Genomic DNA, 16,742 nt, shown 5'->3' with positions numbered 1-16,742 from the left:
GTTTGTTGATTAAATCAATGAAAACATCTGGCCATCTCTTTTTGTGTGACTTGACAGCAAATATTTGAAATTCAGTGTGTTAGTGGGGCTGGCTCCTCACATGTAGAGGGTGTTGCTGATCCCTGAGCAATTGAGCAAGTATGTTCTCTGTGAGGCAAATTACTGAAAAAATAATTCTATCTTGCTTATTTTGTGCAGGAGACTGAAATGTGATGGCTAAAAGTATCTTGAGCAGTAAAATACAGTTTCCCGTGGAAGTGAAATAGTATACTCCCAAAACTCATCCAAAGGATTTGAACCCAAGTACTATGAGCACCAAACAACAAACCTTGACTTCTGCCCATTCACCTGTGTTGTCTAAGGGACTGGGCAGTGCTGCAAGTACATTCCTTCCCAGGATATTTATTTTCACCTGTTGCTGAACTTGAATTGTTCCTAGTGCATGGTGCTATATGACGGCTGACTTTTATGAGATTATCCTGAGCATTCTGGTAGTAACAATAGCTGCACCTCCAGGGAAGCTGGGCACCTCATGGGATCAGTACTGCATAGCTGTGTCTGGCTGGAGCAGTACCTTGCCTGCCTTCCCTGCTGTGAAGCCATATGTTGCTGTGGTGATGCTGGGATGCCATTATTGTTTGAACAGCAATGCACTCAAAGTCATAAGGAGAGGATTAGGATGACTTTGTGGGCAGATCAGTTGGAGAAACTGCTGTCTTCAATTTCAGCGTTAGAGAACAGAGCACATTTGTGGGTATGTGGTCATTGCTTTCTCTGGAAAAGCCCTTCCCATCCTTGCTCCTCTTCCCATGCCAATGTTACCTGTGCCCTGGCAAGAGGCCCTGCCCTAGAGCAAAGGCCAGCAGGTGACACCCCTTCTCTTGTTGACCTGGCAGGAGAGCAGCAGACCGAGCCCTGCCAGTAGCAAGGAGGAGGCAGGGAGTAGGTACTGGTACCAATTAGCAGCCTGGACGGGGTTATTACAGGACAAGATCTGTTTAACTTAACTGCTAACAGACTGGCTCTGTCATTTGGAAGAAATCACAGGCAAACAGACTTAATGGGGGCCCAGAGGAGTGGAGGCAGGGAGCACCATGACTTCCTCTCCTCTTATGAGCAGTGTATTTTATAAAATACAAATGTAATTGTCGTTTGAAACACTTGTAGAGCTGGATAAGAAGGAGGGCAGGAGGTTCACTGATCAGCTCAAATCTATGGAGCAATCTGCATCCTGAAGAGCATGGCTTTGCACATCTGTTTCACAGGCTCTTTTTGTCACCAGAGGATAATAGGAAGGTTTTCCTGCACTCCTGCTTGGCTCAAGGTACTCAGATGTCACCACCAGCCAGACTTCCCCCCAGGGGAAAGCCTCTGTACCTTTCCCTCTCCTGCGAGCCTGGCACTGCCATGGGCTGTGCCCAGCAGATCCGGCTCCTCTGGCAACCTGCTTCTGACCCCACAATGCAGTGCTGACAGCTTGAAACAGCCAAGCCTGACTCCTGCTCTGCTTTGAGGCATGGCATGGTCTGTTTGGGACATGCAGTTGTCATGCAGAAGCTGCAAGAGCAGAAAATGGATTGAAAACCCTACATGCAGCTGGAGCTACTGTCTGAAGATTTCATCAACCAAGATGAATTCTTTCCCAAATGAAAGAGGGAAAGAGCAGACAGAGCACTATATTTTCCTTAAGCACAGGACTCTGGCTCATTCAAAGAACAGTCCAGTGGCTGCTGAGGTCCATGGAGATTCCTGAAGAGATCAGGTGGCTCTGGTGGGATCCTTGAGCCCACACATCTTTTCTGGCTTGGAAACACTGGTAGTGTAAGGTTTTATGAGGAAAGGAATAGTACTGGTATGTTAAATGGATGGTTGGGTGAGGTTCTGGAAAACTGATGTCTGTTAATGCAGTAGGATTGCTCACTGTGTCAGGATTGTACTGGCTAAGATCAAGGAATTTTTTAAGCATGAAGAACAGACTCTGCTTTCCTGAATTCTGTTTTGACCTCTGGGAAGCTGGGCATGAAGGATGTTACACATCTGGTATATGCAGATACTACCTATGAATCCTAAATCACAGCAAAATTTTGCCAGTCCCTCCTGCCCAAACTGGAGTAGCTTTCCAGTCGATGGCATCTCCTGTCAGCATCAGGTGTGGAGAAAAAAAAGTGAGAGGTGGATGAGCAAGAAAGCCCTTTCCTGATGGGAGGCAGCAGGGGCAACCTGCCACCAGGCAGTCAAACACAGTAAGCAGCAAACTTTGCCTGCTGCAATCTGAACTTGTATCCATGAGAGATCAGGGCTCCTGGCTTCTCCTCATTTCAACATTTAACAGGAGCAAGGCACCTGCTGCTTCCCACAGAGGGTGAGATGCTACCGATAAACTGCACACTCATGATAACTTAGTATGGGGACTACAGTGCAGAATGTGGCCCTTCAAAGACTGCTAACTCCCACCTTATGCTGCTGGGTTTCTATTTCTAAGCAGACACTTGACATAAGTATTTTTTGTCCAGCATCAGACAGATATTTCTTGTGGATGATGCTATAAGAGACAAGGGTTAATGTGATGTGTTAATTTAGTAAAGATTAGGAATTTGTGATTGAATAACATTATAGCAATGGAGAGAAAAGGGATTTGGCAGAGTTGGAGGAAGGGCATAGCAGGGACTGTGGGGCAGGAGCAAGTAGGGTAGCGCGGTCGGGCCAGGACTAGGCTAGTGGGGAGGCTGCAAGGCAGCAGTTCTTGATGGTACCGGTATTGCAAACCCATGGCTCACACTGCTATACCAAACACATCTCCAGAAGCAAAGCACTGGCTGTGTTAACAGAGCACACATGGCCTTCCCCTGAGCAGCAACCCTTTGCATGGTGTGGCCTTTTAAAATGTGCCAAACAGATTGAGTACAAGCAGCACACACATAATAAATGTGACACAACAATAAAAAAGATCAACAATACCGCACTCCCAAAAAATGCTGGAAATGCTGCAGAATTCATTGAAGATGCCCCAACTCCCCTTTAACCTCTATGCCAGGAATTATTGTTTCTAATGTTAATAATGTCTGGTAATAAACAGTGGCATAACTCCAGGCCCCTGTAAGTCAGGGATAATGGGATCAGACTGAAGCAATGTAATCAGTAGCAGAGCTCAGCTTGGATTGCCAGGCTCTCTCTTTTTGACAGCACATACCACTGCTGGGAAAAAAAGAAGCCACCAAAAATAGGTACATAGCAGGTAGGTGCTTCCTCCTGCAGCCATTCCTCGAGTTGCTAGAGTTCAGAGCATCCTGGAAGAAATGAGGTGGCAAAAGACCCTGAGGAGTTTTACAGTTTGGCCCTGCACCAGGAGTAGCACTGCCTCATGGAGATTGGGTCAGTGACGTTTACTTGGCTAAGCCAACGCTGGCAGTCCATGCTGAGGTGGAGGGGGAGAGCTTGTCCCTGCCAGTCTGTGTGAATAACGGCCATGAGGTAAAGCACATGGAGCCACTGGACATGCAGGCACTTCTTTTTTCTATCCCTCTGTGATGTGCTGATGCCCCACATCCCTCTCAGATACATCTCCCCTGTCTGGATGTGGGAACCTGGAAGAACTGGTGACTGAAATGGGATAGAACCAAATACCTCACTCAGCACAGATACCATCTTTTAAACAAGCACCTGATAAAACACTGTGCTATTGATATGATACAGAGTAGTCCTCCGTGCCAACAGCTTGTGCTCCTCGCCATGGCAAAACTAACCCTTGGACCGGGGCTTCCTTGCTTTGCGTGTGCCTCTACACATCCGTCTGCGGGTGGGCTGTCTGGGGGAGGAAGGAGTTAAAAAAGTCAAAGCGGCCCTAACGACCCATCTGCCACCTCATCTCGTGTGACGCGAGTCGCGCCGATGGCGGGGGTTGGGAGGGCAGGGAGCAGCTCCCTTTCTCTCCTCTTAGCTGAACCTCTGATTATCATTTCTGTGCAGCCGAGGAGGTGGCAAGCCATTGTGTGTCAGCTGGGAGAGCTGCTGAAAGGGGGCTTCTCCCTGTCTTAAAGCAGAAAGCCCTTCCTAAACCTTCCCTTCACAAAGAAGGAATTGCCCGCCTCCCAAGGAGCCTAGCCAACAGGAAAGGGCCCTCAAAGAGCTCCAGCCTACCCAACCATGGGAGCTTCAGTCCTGGGGGCGGTGGGCTGATGTCTTTGACAGGGATGCCGCCAGCAGGGAGGAGGGAGCCAGGATCCCCAGCCTTCCCGGAGAGGCTGATGACCAGCAGGGCCAATTAGCACCAACCTCAGTGTCAGGTTTTGTGTGATAGAGGCACTTGGCCATGAGGAACTGGTCGAAGCTCCTCACCTCATTTCACGCAGGCAACAGCAATCAGATGGTAATAACCATGGGTCACTAGAAGGTGACCTCGAGGTAAAGGGCTCCCTATCCCATTACTGGCTTACTTAGCTATCAGCCTAGCATGGCTTTCTAGTGCCTTGAATCAGAGAATAGTATTCAAGCTCTCTGAGAAAGTTCCTGCTGGATGGTGTTTAGCATTGTGCATTTCCCAGCAGACATGTAGGAGTGGTAATTAAAATCCTCCATGGCTACCATGTACTGGGATGTTGCCATTAGCATTGTGTGACTAGGCAGGAATGTATTGATTTCTTCTCTGAGCTGTGCATGCTTACAGCAGACACCAGCTCTGATTTCTGTCCTGCTTTATTATATATGTGTGTGTGTGTGTGCCTACCTCATGTGCCTACCTCATTAAACTTCCCATTAGTATCTGCTGGTATTCTACAGCATGCAGAGAGGCTCTGAATGGTAAGTGGCATCCCTGCTCTGATCTCTGTCAGATCTAAACAGATTGCATCCCACAGCACCAACAATTTAGTCAGGTCATTTATCCCAATCAGGGATCATTCAGTTCTTTCTGGACATTTGTGTCATCTTCTGTTTCCATCATAATCTGTTTAGCTGAGGGAGGGCTGGATGAAAATGGCTAAGGGCCCCTGTTTCTCAAGCAATTCCCATCACAAGATACATTTCCCCAAGTCGTGTGATATGCTGGCAGTTCCTTTGCCCTAGTTGCCGGCTCTCTCCTCACTGTATGTCTGCATTTCTGCCTGACTTACAGTTTTGGGCCTGATCAGGAAACTAAGGTTTTCTTCACTCATCTGACTTCCTTGGCAGCTGAGTCATGCTGTCTCCTCTGGCAAGCATAACCTCTCCATGGCACTAGCAATAACTCTGGTGCAACCACCATGCTCTACCAGCCATGAAACAGATAGGCTTGTAGGGAGAACCAATTTCTTTTGATACAGTGACATGTTTTGAAAAAAACTGGGAAAACTTACAGGCACAAAAGCCTCCTTTTCAATTTCAAAAAACAAACAGCAAACTCCTGGAAAGGACTGGCTGAGAACAAATGTTTTGAACTTAATTTGGGTTTGGTAATCAACTGGGCAGTTTGAAAAAAAGGTGGTTAGCACCTGTAAAAAGTTGAGGGATGAGAAGTAGTGAGAAAAAAAGAAATACTCTGTAATAAAATAGTGCATTTAGGGAGTTGATGAGCTTTGCCATCCAGAAGTACTGTGGATCCTAGCTCACAGCTTCTTCTTTGAAGGTATTTTATAAATGTCCCTGAGGATCAGGTTCAGAAGTCAGTGGCTAAAAGGCAATTTCTGTGGAGAAAGCCAGCTAGATTCTTATGTCCCTCTATGAGTTGCTGTCAATAATCTATTTGGGGCTGTACTGCTTGCTCACCAGCACCCACAGTTCCCAGGAGGATGTTTGTTGCACTGGGGAAACATACTACATGTTGCTGGCTGGGAAATGGGGTGTACACATAAATGCACATATGTGTGTTCATCTGCATCCATGTCCAAACCCCAAATAGTAGCTGCTTCCCATACCCAAGGAACCTTTCAAGTGTCTAGCATTCCCCACTTGTCTTGGCTCTTCTATAGCTGCTTCTGGAGACAAGTGCTCTGGAAACACTGAGGAGAGGGCAGCAATATTTTTTTACTGCAGCATGGCAACCTAAGCAAAATGTGGTACGAAGGGTTTCCAAAACCGAGGCACCTTGGGATGTAGTACATCATAACTCTCTGGGGTGATCTGGCTCCTTTTTGAAGAGTAGGAGGGGTAAGAAAGGGGAGGAGATTTAGGCAAAAGTAAAGAGCAACCTGGGAGGGATTTTCTACATGGCCATTTATGGAGCTCTTAGCCTTTGTCTTTTACCTCTCTTTTTTGACTATTAGGGAGTGTGCCTCCAAAATAACCCTGAGGGTGAGTGGCTCTGAGACCTGGTGTCCTATGTGTTAAACATTTCTTTCCTGTGAAGAGGAGCCTCTAGATATGCCTAAAACACTACAGTGTCACAGGAGTTCACCAGGAAAGGATGCAGGTCAGTGGTCCCTTGAAAAGATGTGTGAATGGGCAGCATGACCCACACAGCTTTACTGTGCAGGATGTGCTGTCAATCCCCTGGACTCCATCATTCCCTGCTCTGGCTTGCTTAGATGGTTTGAGGGTGTGCAATGAGAACTGTCAGAGCAATCTCTTAAGTTTCTGCTTTACTGGGAGTCACCTGAGCTTCTTTAATAAGGGTCTCCTAGTGATTCAAAGCTGAGACATCATGAACTGGCAGAGTGGATTTTGAGTTTGGTGCAGGGTACTGCTTTGGGTACTGTGACAAAGGGAAGCACAGCTTGCTCCTGAAATTACATATTCATGACTCATATAATAATTTACTTTACAAAGCACTTCTAGAGGTCATCTGGTCCAAGCCTTTTCTCAAAGCATGGCAAATCTTTATGTTAGGTCCACCTTCAGAGCTAGATCTAGTTGCTCAGCTCTTTGTTCAGTTGAAGATCTCCAGGGCTGGACATTACACAATCTCTGGACAGCATGTTCTAGTATTTGACCACTGTCATTGTGCAAAAATGTTTCCTAATATCTAATTATATTTTCTCTTGCTACAACTTGTTCTGTTGCTTTTTGTTCTGCTGTATACCTTCAGAAAAGTCTCCACTTTCTGGATAATTTCTAATTAGGTATTTGAAGAGATAATGCCTGGGAACAGAAAGGCACTTTTGGCTTTTTTCAATATGAAGAGAAGACCAGAAGAAGCAGTATCAGAGTATCCAACCTTGAAATCTATTCATGCTGCTCAGAAATGCACCTGCCACAGAGATCAGAACAAGCCAAATTATTATGTTACAAACCAGTAAAAATTATTCTCAGGAAACAAGTATGATCTGATCTGTCTTGGAGGACTGAGTTACAGAATTAACTCTTGGACAGTCCAATGCCTTTTCCTGGTCTGTGCTTAAGGGAAGGCAAGGTAGAGAGGAAAGGCAGCTCTGGGGAAATCAGTGATACAGGATGGGAGGATGTGATAAAGAAAAGGATCAGAAATCAATGTCTTTTAAACACTACTCTTCTGAACAGGTATTCCTGTGCTGGATGTGCAGCCTATCCATGCTTTTTGGGGGTGCCACTATACACAAGCTGAATGGTTTCTCTCCTGTTGTGCACGGCACAACAGCCTTTTTTGCCCAGCAATGACCGAATGTTTTATGTTGCTCTTTACCCAGGGGTTCTGAAGATTCCCAGGGTAACTCTGACAAAGCTGAAAGAGGGGGCCAAAGTGTCTTGTCACATATGGGAGCTGGTTTGAGCAACATAGGAGGGGACAAGTTTGTCAAAGCTAGAAAGAATATTGTGTGGTAATATGTGCCTTTTCACAGTGGCGACTTTCCTCCAGCCATAACAGTTTCACAAGGAATCAGAAGTGAAGAAGGCAGCCCAAGGGGGACTGTGAGCCTTCCAAGCAGCCCAGATGATCTGTGTTACATAGTTAAGAGCTGGCATTGCATCGAGGGGGCACACTTCTTGACTGGTGTAAATCAGCACAGCCTCTCTGGAGGCTCTGGAGTTGTGCTGGTTTATCCTAACTGAGAAAGGGGCCCATGATATCCAGGCTCAGACTGCATGAGGTAAGTTTGTCCTCTGTACTTGAAAGAGATATCCTAGGACTCTAGGGCAATATGGATTACACGAAGGAATTTCTAGCTGGTGAGTGGAGGAGCCTATCAAAATTAAATACAAGTCCTGTATGTCCTGCCTAAAAATCAGTAGCATTGTAGTTGGACACTGCCAGGCTCAGTGCCCTGGGAGAGTAGTAGCTATCTGAGCTCTGGCTAGGCTGGGGAGCCAAGCAACAGCATTTGATGGGAAGAAAAAGCATCCTCTTTCTTGGGAGGCTTTTCTCACAGGATTGTGGCCTATCTGTTATGAGGAAGAAAAACTACTATGGAAAATTACAATAGTGTCTGAAAAATCTTGAATTCAGCTCACTTTACACAAAATTAGGGGCTCATAAACCCTTGTCTTTACTTTGTAGTCAATGAAGAGAGATTAACATCCAGAGAAATACTCAGGTTAACTAAAGTGTGTCTTGCTTTTTGTAGAGGTGTGTGTTTGTCCCTGTGAAAAGGGCAGTGGAGGGCCCTGTGGAGGGCAGAAGTTGCTTACTAGAACTCTGTATCCCAGGCATAGTATTCCAATAAAATCCCATGGGAGGAGCACTGCCTAGTAGAGGTCAGCTGGCATGGCAATGCCTGAGTTTTGCAGGAAGGCCTGAGCTCCAGCCTCCATGTCAGAGTGAAGGAGACCAGACAGTAATGAAAAGATCATGATTGTAAAATTAGCATAGAGTGGATGCTCCTGACATAGTGTGTTGGAATGTGGGCAAAATCTCAAGGAAAAATTAGAATGGAAAGAAAAGTTAGAGAAAAGGACCATGAGAATAAGCAGAAGAGTAGAGCATAGTACTAGTAAATGTTTGGACTAGAACAATGGCTGGAACATGGGTGGACTGTAGAAGAATTTAGGCCAAGCTCTGACTTGAAAACAAAATTCAGGTTTGGATTTGACCCTGCTGATTGTTATGGGTGCTGCTGAGTTTACAGTTTTCCTCACTGAGGAAGGAACATGTAGGGACGAGAGCAGTGGGATCAGGGGTGCCTTTGCACTTCTGGCTTGGCAGATTTTCCTCTCTGTGGACTTTTTTCAGCCTCTGGGAAAGTCCATTGTTGCTACAGCCTCATTTACTGTAGCTTTCCTCCTAATTCTCATTCATGCTCAGAAGGGTGCAAAATTTGCAGTCAATCAGAGGGACTTTGACAGTGGAGTTTGTCAAAGATAATTAAAGCTTGGAATCGCCTACATGTTTATTTTTATTTTTTCGAAATATGCTGGGATGAGTCCAGATTGTATATCAGGAATGATTTCTATTACTTTTCTTCACTTTAATGGCACCAGTTCTTTTTTCCCCCCTCAGATTCTTCCATTTGCTGCAAAATATATTAGGAGAGATAATTCCTTTCCATGCCATATTGTCTGTCGGGGTTGCCAGAGCATGAACGTCCAGCTACCTTTTAATAACGTTATTTTATTATAACACCTCTGCATTAAGTAGGAATGTTCAGAGCCAGTTCTCAGGTGCTGTATACACACTCCTGCTTTGGGGCAGTCAGCAGGTTCAGCAGCACATTTGCAAGCAACAGCATTTGATGGGAAGCTCTGATGTTCACACCAAGCTCTCCTGCACAGCTGTTGCAAAAAGCCTGAACTACAGTGGTGAGGGTGGTAAGGTGAACTCAGGGGATGGGAGACTGTAGGAGAGGTGAAGACTTATGGAGTATTTAAAGGGAGGTAAGAGAACATGTGACAGTCCAGTATGGCAACTATACAACAAAAATGATAAACTGGGAGGGACCAGACTGACAAACAGGTCAGGAGATAAGGGAGATCCTTCACTGGTTTCAAGGAGAAGGAATGTCTTGGTCAGAGTGAAAGAGAGAAAATATGTGAAAAGAGGTGAAAGAAGAAGCAAAAGGAGGATGAAAGAAAGATTTTGTTCAGTGTTGCAAAGGCCTGGGGCAGATCCACTGGGAGAGAAGAGGGAGATGTATATAAGTACAAAGGGAAGGAAAAGTGAACAAGAGATTGATAAATATAAGCTGTTGTCCACGATGCAGTCATAGCTATGGCTGCAGTGAACCATGGGTGCATCCAGGCTAGTATTAAATTGCTGGTACTCCCATGTAAGTAGTACCACACCATTATTCATGGTGTGGCTGTGGCAGCAAGGGGTGCCAGCAGTCCTAGAGACAGCCCAATTAGCTTTATAAGCTGAAGAAGTAATTTTGGGAAGAGAACCAGAGCTGCTCAGGGAGGCAGCAACTGAACACAACCACAGCAGAGATTTTTTCTGCTCAGAGTGGATGAAATACAGGTCTTAATTTCCCTCTTTTGTCTTCCATGGGCCCTGTCCCCTCTAATTGGCAGCTACTCTTTCCCAGTGCAGGATCAGTATCTGCACTACCAGTATCCGCCTGGGGCACCATTGCCTTCAAGGGCTTTCAGGAGGTCCATGAATGACAGCTCTTTCCCTATGGTGACCAGAGGCTTCAGCACTTGTGGAGCAAAGGGGTTGGAATACCTTCTCCCTCCTCAATGAAAATGAAATGCAAGAGCCCTCCATCCCTTCGCTACAAGCAAAGTCCTGGCCTATTAACCAGGATGAAGGGATTGGGGGGGCTATAAGGCAGGGGAGAAACATATCTTTGTGTCTGCTTGCAACTTTGTAAGAGGCAATGTTACCATGGCAATGGGTGGTCTTTACTGAGAAGGGGAGTGAGCTACAGTCTTAGTGTGAGGAGAAGGGGGGAGCAATGCTAAAGGGAGGCAGCCTGAAAGTCTCACGGGAAGGGAGGGAAGGGACTGTGGTGCAGGGCAGGGAGGTGGTGCTCAGAGAACCACCTTTGGCAAAGTGGCTTTGACAGCAAGCCTGACATCTGTCTGGCATGGCTGCCCCACAGTGTGGGCTCTCTATTGAGCTGCTACAAGCTGGGCACCTTTAGACTGAGCCCGCATATTTCCACTGAGGTCATTACCCCTGTCAAAAGAGAAGGCATTGCAATCAGCCCCCGAGGCCTCCTGCTTGACTGAAAGCTGACACGTGGATGTGCCCCTTCTGCTCTCCCGTCTCCCCACCCCTAGGCCTTTTGGTGTTTTAGCAGAAGCCCTGCTGCCAGGCCAAGATGACCACACTGCGTGGCCACCAGAGACTGGTCAGCTGGCGGTGCAGGGCCGCTGCCTGGTTCAGAGCCAGAGAGGTACTCCAGCCCCACAGAGAACTACCACTGACAACCCAGTACCGCATGAGAAAGGTCTCCTCCCCATTTCTCACACCATGCGCATGGGAGAGGAGTTTCCTCGGTCTCCTGTTTTTTGCAAGGGGAGGGGCTGAGTAGCCAGAGCTGTGCGTGCCTGAAACAGACGATTGTGCGGGAGGTGGGGAGGAGAGGGAACAAAGAGCCAGGGCTGACAGCGCGGCACCACCAACCATCGCAGAGCAACACTCAGCCTTCTCCCCACGCTGCCCCTGCAGCCTGGGGCGGGCCATGTCCAGGCCACCGCTTGCCCTAGCGCCTCTGCCCTCGGCAGCTGTGCGGCCCCGCAGGCTGGCCAGATGCGGGCAGGGTTACACAGAGCGCCGGGGCCCCCAGTCTGACCCAAGCCGCGGAGGGCGCGGCGGTCCCTGGCGGCCGCGGCGCGGTGCCCTTCCCGAGGGCAGCGCTGAGCACAGCCCCCGGCCGCGGCTCCAGGCCGGCGTGGGGGCCGTGCCCGCGGCCCGCACGGAGCCACCGCAGCCGGCAGGTGGCAGGGCAGCCCCGCGCCTCGCCCCGGCCCGCACGGCCCGGGCAGGCCCGGCCGCCCAGCCCGCTGCGGAGCTTCCCGGGCGGGGAAAAGTCTTTGTGTTCCCCACCCCGGCAAAGCACAGCGCCTTCCCCCTGCAGTCGGAGCGGCGGCGGTGAGGGGGCTGCGGGCTCCCGGGGGACACCGGTTTCCCACGGGGGAGCGGGGCTGCGGCTGCTGCTCGGCCCTATCCGCAGCTGCCGTAGGGTGTGATGGGCGGTTTTATTATTATTATTAATGGCAGCTCGTTCGCGCTGAGGTTATATTACAGCCCCATTGTGCGAGGCTTCGTACAAGGCGGTCAGAGACAGTCTGTACCCGGGAACAGGCAGTCAGAACAGAGAAAGGCAGCAGAGAGGGCGGGCAGGAAGAAACGCCACTCGGAGGGGAAGCATTTTTACCCTGGTTCATCCAACAGCCCAGGAGCAGAAAATGGGGTTTGTAGGCTGCCACGGGCCATCTCATCCTTTGAGCCTCACAGTCCTCTTGTGCAAGTGGAATAAATAACCTGTGGCTGGCCGGTTTTTGGTGGTTCAGCATTTGTAAGTGCTGACCGTTTACCCCTTGGTTAAAGCTAAACCAGCCTTCTCTTTCCCTAGCTATTTAACAGAGGTACGGGCAGCTGGGAGCCCATGCCGGTGTGCTGGGTGCTGGGAAGGTAATTATTAATCCCGGGGGCTCCTGGCCGACCCTGCTCCCTGCTGTGCTGGGGATCAAGGGATCGCTGCCCACCTGCCTGCCAGGGCTCGCCCTCCCGAAGCCCGGCTCTGCTTAGCGGCTAACGAGGTTGCCTGCCAGGGGGAGAGGAGGACCACTCCAAGCAGCTGAACTTTTCACTCCAGTTTACAGACAAATTTCCAGAGATACTTAAGAGAGGGGAGGGGATAGGAAGCAAGATTTGTAGGGGGACCAGCCTGGCCTTTTTCAATTCAGCTGCAGAGTTAGTTAACAAAGTTGCAGGTTCTCAGCCTCTTTTTCTCTTTCTTGCCAGCTCTTTTCTCTCTCTCTCTTTTTTTTTTTTTTTTTCCTTCCTCAGTATAAATACCCTGGGGCGGTTTCTTTTCTTTTTTGTATGAATGCGATGATCTTTCAGGGCTGTGATTGGCTCCGCTGCTTGTCATCGGGGACACACCTCCTGGCGCGGGGCCACCGCCTCCCCCTCTTGTGAAAGCTTCTCCTTGTAACAAGTGAGCGTAATTACATCAGTTACTCACTAGAGCACAGACCTGCTTTAAATTTTGGCCTCTTGGAGCTAGCGAGAAGCTGAAGGACTAGAAAATGCAGTTTTAAAGGCCTGTAACACTATGGATCATACAAGTCACGCTGTGCTCTTCCCTCCCAGGAATTAAGGCTCCCAGCCACATGTGAGGAGGAATGAATACCTGTACTAGTCGTGGAAATGCCTACATGTTAGGAGAACAGAGCTGCTACACCTGAGAATGATTTCTGCTTTGCCAAAGCCTGGCCTACTAAGAAAGATACACACCAGATCCCTTTGGAATTGAGCTTTGGTGTAAATTAATCAGAAAATGCCACACTTTCAGGGGCCCCAAAAAGGAAGAGAGCTCATGGTGAGAGCTGCATGGGCTGTGGGTGATCCCTTAAAAAGAGCAGAGCCAACCAAACAAAGGTATCTGTTTGCCAAAAGAAAACGCATTTAACCCAGCAGCAAGATCCTACAAGACCGGCGCAGACCTGGTGGGGGAAGAAAGTGACCCTAAAGAGCAGCATTCCTGTCCAGGTGGATGTTGCAGGAGGAGGCTGATGCATTTCTGACAGATCAGGAGAGAAGTGTGCAGTGCTCTTGGGAGCTTGTTCCAGAAAGGGCTGAGTGCTGTGGTGGGAGCATCCTCGCTGTGTTCCAGGGGCCCAGATCCTCTGTATGGGTAAATAGGTGTAGCATGAAAGAAGCCAGTGCTCTTGCAGCCAAAAACCTATTCCATGCTGGTGTGGCAGAGGTTGGCTGATAAGGAGAAAAGTTTCTGCACAGGAAAAAATGGAAGCAGTGCTCCGAGTGAATGAGAGGGCTCCTGTCTTATCCCTTTTTGTCCTATAGGGATGTGACCCTGACACGTGGCACAGATGCTGCTGCAGCTTGGTGAGTTGGAAGGATGCAGATGAGGTGTAGGAGAATGTAAACCATCCATCTGGCTGGGAGGGCAAAATCCTCAGGTACAGATGTTTGCATGGTGTCAGAATTGCTCTTCTGACATGGGACAGACCCAGGCCTTTTCAAATGTATCTTGCAAAAATTATGCAAGGAGAGACATTTACAACCTTGTCCCCTCCAGCTATTCTCTAGCATGCAGGTGTTTGCTCAGAGCACATCCAGCCCTGCTTCTGGACTGTGCAGAGTGAAACTTGAACTGACTCTCACATTGTTTGTCCAGCAGACTGAGTATGATTGTAGCCTTTTATCCTTGTCTGTCTCTTTCAACTCTCTGCCCTAAATGAAAATAAAAATAACCTTCTGCTTTCTATCCTGCATTAGAGAAACTTCTTCCTGAAAATGTCATGAAAACTGATGTGCCCCTATGAGAAATGTGGATTTTGATGATTCAGCATTTTCCCATAGAAGATAAAGCTCCTTTGTTCCTCTGACCAGCTCCCAGCAAATGGCTCAAAGGCATGTGTTTCATGTTTCCTCCCAGGAACCTGTTCCTGAAGCCACTGAGAAGCTTCCTAGGTCATGGCCCACTCAGTAGGTGTCATTGTATCAGACAGTCTAAAAACTAGTAAAGAGCTCTCCTTTGTTCTTACAGACCTGAAAGCATGAAAAATAGTACTCATGTTTTCTGTGATATCAGGTGTTCTCTGATTGTATGAGCTTCAGTGGGACCTAGGTGCTGCCTGATTTTGGGAAGAGCTCTCAGTACAAGTGACTCTGCCCTGTTACTGAGCTGAAGTTGCGGAAAGGAAGGGGCAATGTAGCATAGGAGCTAAAGAGGAGGCATGAAAAGGGACAGCAGGCTTCCACTTCTGAAGGATAAATATTTGAGATTTGGGTTCCTGAAACAGAAAATACCCTTACTGAGATGTGAAAGCTGCAGGGCGCCTAACATCTTTGTAAGAGATGCCTGTCTACACCGGGGCCAGGGAACTGGGACACAGGACAGTGTTTAAGATAGGAAGCTGGATTTCTGGCACAGGAGGAGCAGGCAGAGCAGGAGGAGATTGGTACTGGGACAGATGTGTCAGCAGGCCACAGGCACTTCCATGTTCCCAGATGTCATATCCAACTTCATGCTGACCTCCAGCCCAGAGTGAGAATGTCATGATCTCAAAGGACATTTGATCATTCCCTTGTCTGTATGCAACTGTCAAGCCACCTTTCTTTTCATGTGGATTAAGCTTTTATCCTTTCTACTATTACGATTCCTAACATTCCCTGAAAGAAACCATTGTGGTGAAATTCCTTACATAGGTACTGAAATGCAGAGATGGCAGGAACAAAATAATAATGCTAGCCCTAATAATAAATAACAGCCCCATTTGCTTTAATCCACAGCTCACAAAGCAACGTCCCAGTCCAAATTCTTATCTGCTGTGGAGATAAAGGGTGTGATTTACTCTGTCAGCTATGGAGAACAGACACACCACAAGACAGTTATCTCTGACCATAAACAAACTGAAGTGGCTTTGCCTTTTAACAGGCTCCCTTCTTTCCTGTGGAGTGCTACTTTCTGCCTTATGTAACCCTCTGGGCAACTCCACTGACCTATTTTGTTTTAATAAACTTGAGCAGTTTGAGCTATGGACCCTTCACTTTTCTGATGCCGTTGCCACTTCACAGGGCTCCCTTTCTTGCCCTGCTCTGCAAGGTTCCATAGGTAATATCTTGGGTGGAGCTAAATAAACAGCTTCCAAGTTCCAACACAACCCACATGTGTCAAACTTCCTTTTGAATGTTAGCCTTGGAGGTGAGAAGGAAAAACTGAGTTGACTAGGAAAATTCATAATCTTTCAGAAACAGTTTTTTACCTTCCTTATCACCCCTTTAAGGTCATAAAGATTATGCCAAAGAAGCTATTAAGTTTTCCAGGATTGCAAAATATTTTATCAATGATAGAGATGAAGCATGCCGTTCCACTTTTCAATTTTTTGCTTTATATTTCCTTTTGTGTTTGGGGATTCGATCTTCTCTCCGTACCTTTCTGTTTCTGTCCTGATTGGGGGCATGGTTAATTGTTTTTTGTAGCCAGAAGCCTGCACTGAATTGCAAACAGAAGACCTCTCAGGCATCTGAAAAAAAAAAAAAAAAGAGTGAACCTGGAAACTAAAATGTGAGCACCATGATTCCTTAACAGACTGAGCTTCAGATTTTCTCTCTGTCATAGCTCCTGAGAAGTATATAAAATTTCTGAACAGCAATGACTGACAGCAGTGTTCCAGCAGTGACAGCAATCTGCCTTCTCTACTCAAGTTAATTTAGGAACTAGATATATTTTTCCACCTAAAATCATCTGTGAAAACTTGACACCAGAACATCTCTATCAGTTAAATACTGGAGTCTGAGCTGAAAGGGCTGCACACTGTTCTCCACCAGGTTACCCTAGGGACGAAATAGGGATCAAATGCCATATGATGCTGTCTGAGAGTCCGTTCCTCACACGCCACAGTGAGGAGCAGATTAGTGTCCTGCTCATAATGCATCCCCTCCAAATCCCTCACTGGAGAAGGATATCCAGAGCTTTGGAGAAATGCTGAAAAGAGGCTCATGAGAGACCCAATTCTTCACACTGAACTGGAAAGTGTTACGAGTGGATTGCAAAGCTCTACTGAATATCGAGTTAATCCAAGATTTACGTGCCATAAGCCTCCAGAAACTGGGCTGTGGCAGGCTTTAGTTAAAGCAGCGTTAGCTAACCTTTTAAGAAACCCTGTTTTTCCTCCCTGGGCAGCCTTTCTGATGGGCGTTTTTCTCTTGAAGGAACAGATCCTCAGCTGGCATAATGCAGATTCCTCTCACTGAAGGCAGTGAAGCTGGAAGTTAGGAG

At 47.6% G+C, this 16,742-nt stretch overlaps 1 long non-coding RNA gene across 1 annotated transcript; it reads left to right on the top strand.

Moving 5' to 3' along the window:
- The first annotated feature begins 12,524 nt into the window (after window positions 1-12,524).
- LOC137471264 (uncharacterized) lies at window positions 12,525-16,110 on the top strand. The gene is made up of 2 exons (XR_010997492.1): window positions 12,525-13,631; window positions 14,237-16,110. It is a non-coding gene; the product is annotated as an uncharacterized lncRNA (long non-coding RNA).
- The last annotated feature ends 632 nt before the right edge of the window (window positions 16,111-16,742 follow it).

This window comes from Anomalospiza imberbis, chromosome 3, assembly GCF_031753505.1.
Source record: "Anomalospiza imberbis isolate Cuckoo-Finch-1a 21T00152 chromosome 3, ASM3175350v1, whole genome shotgun sequence".
Lineage (NCBI taxonomy): Eukaryota > Metazoa > Chordata > Aves > Passeriformes > Viduidae > Anomalospiza > Anomalospiza imberbis.
Note: the sequence above shows the minus strand (reverse complement) of the source record. Positions and strands in the feature narration are given on the sequence as shown.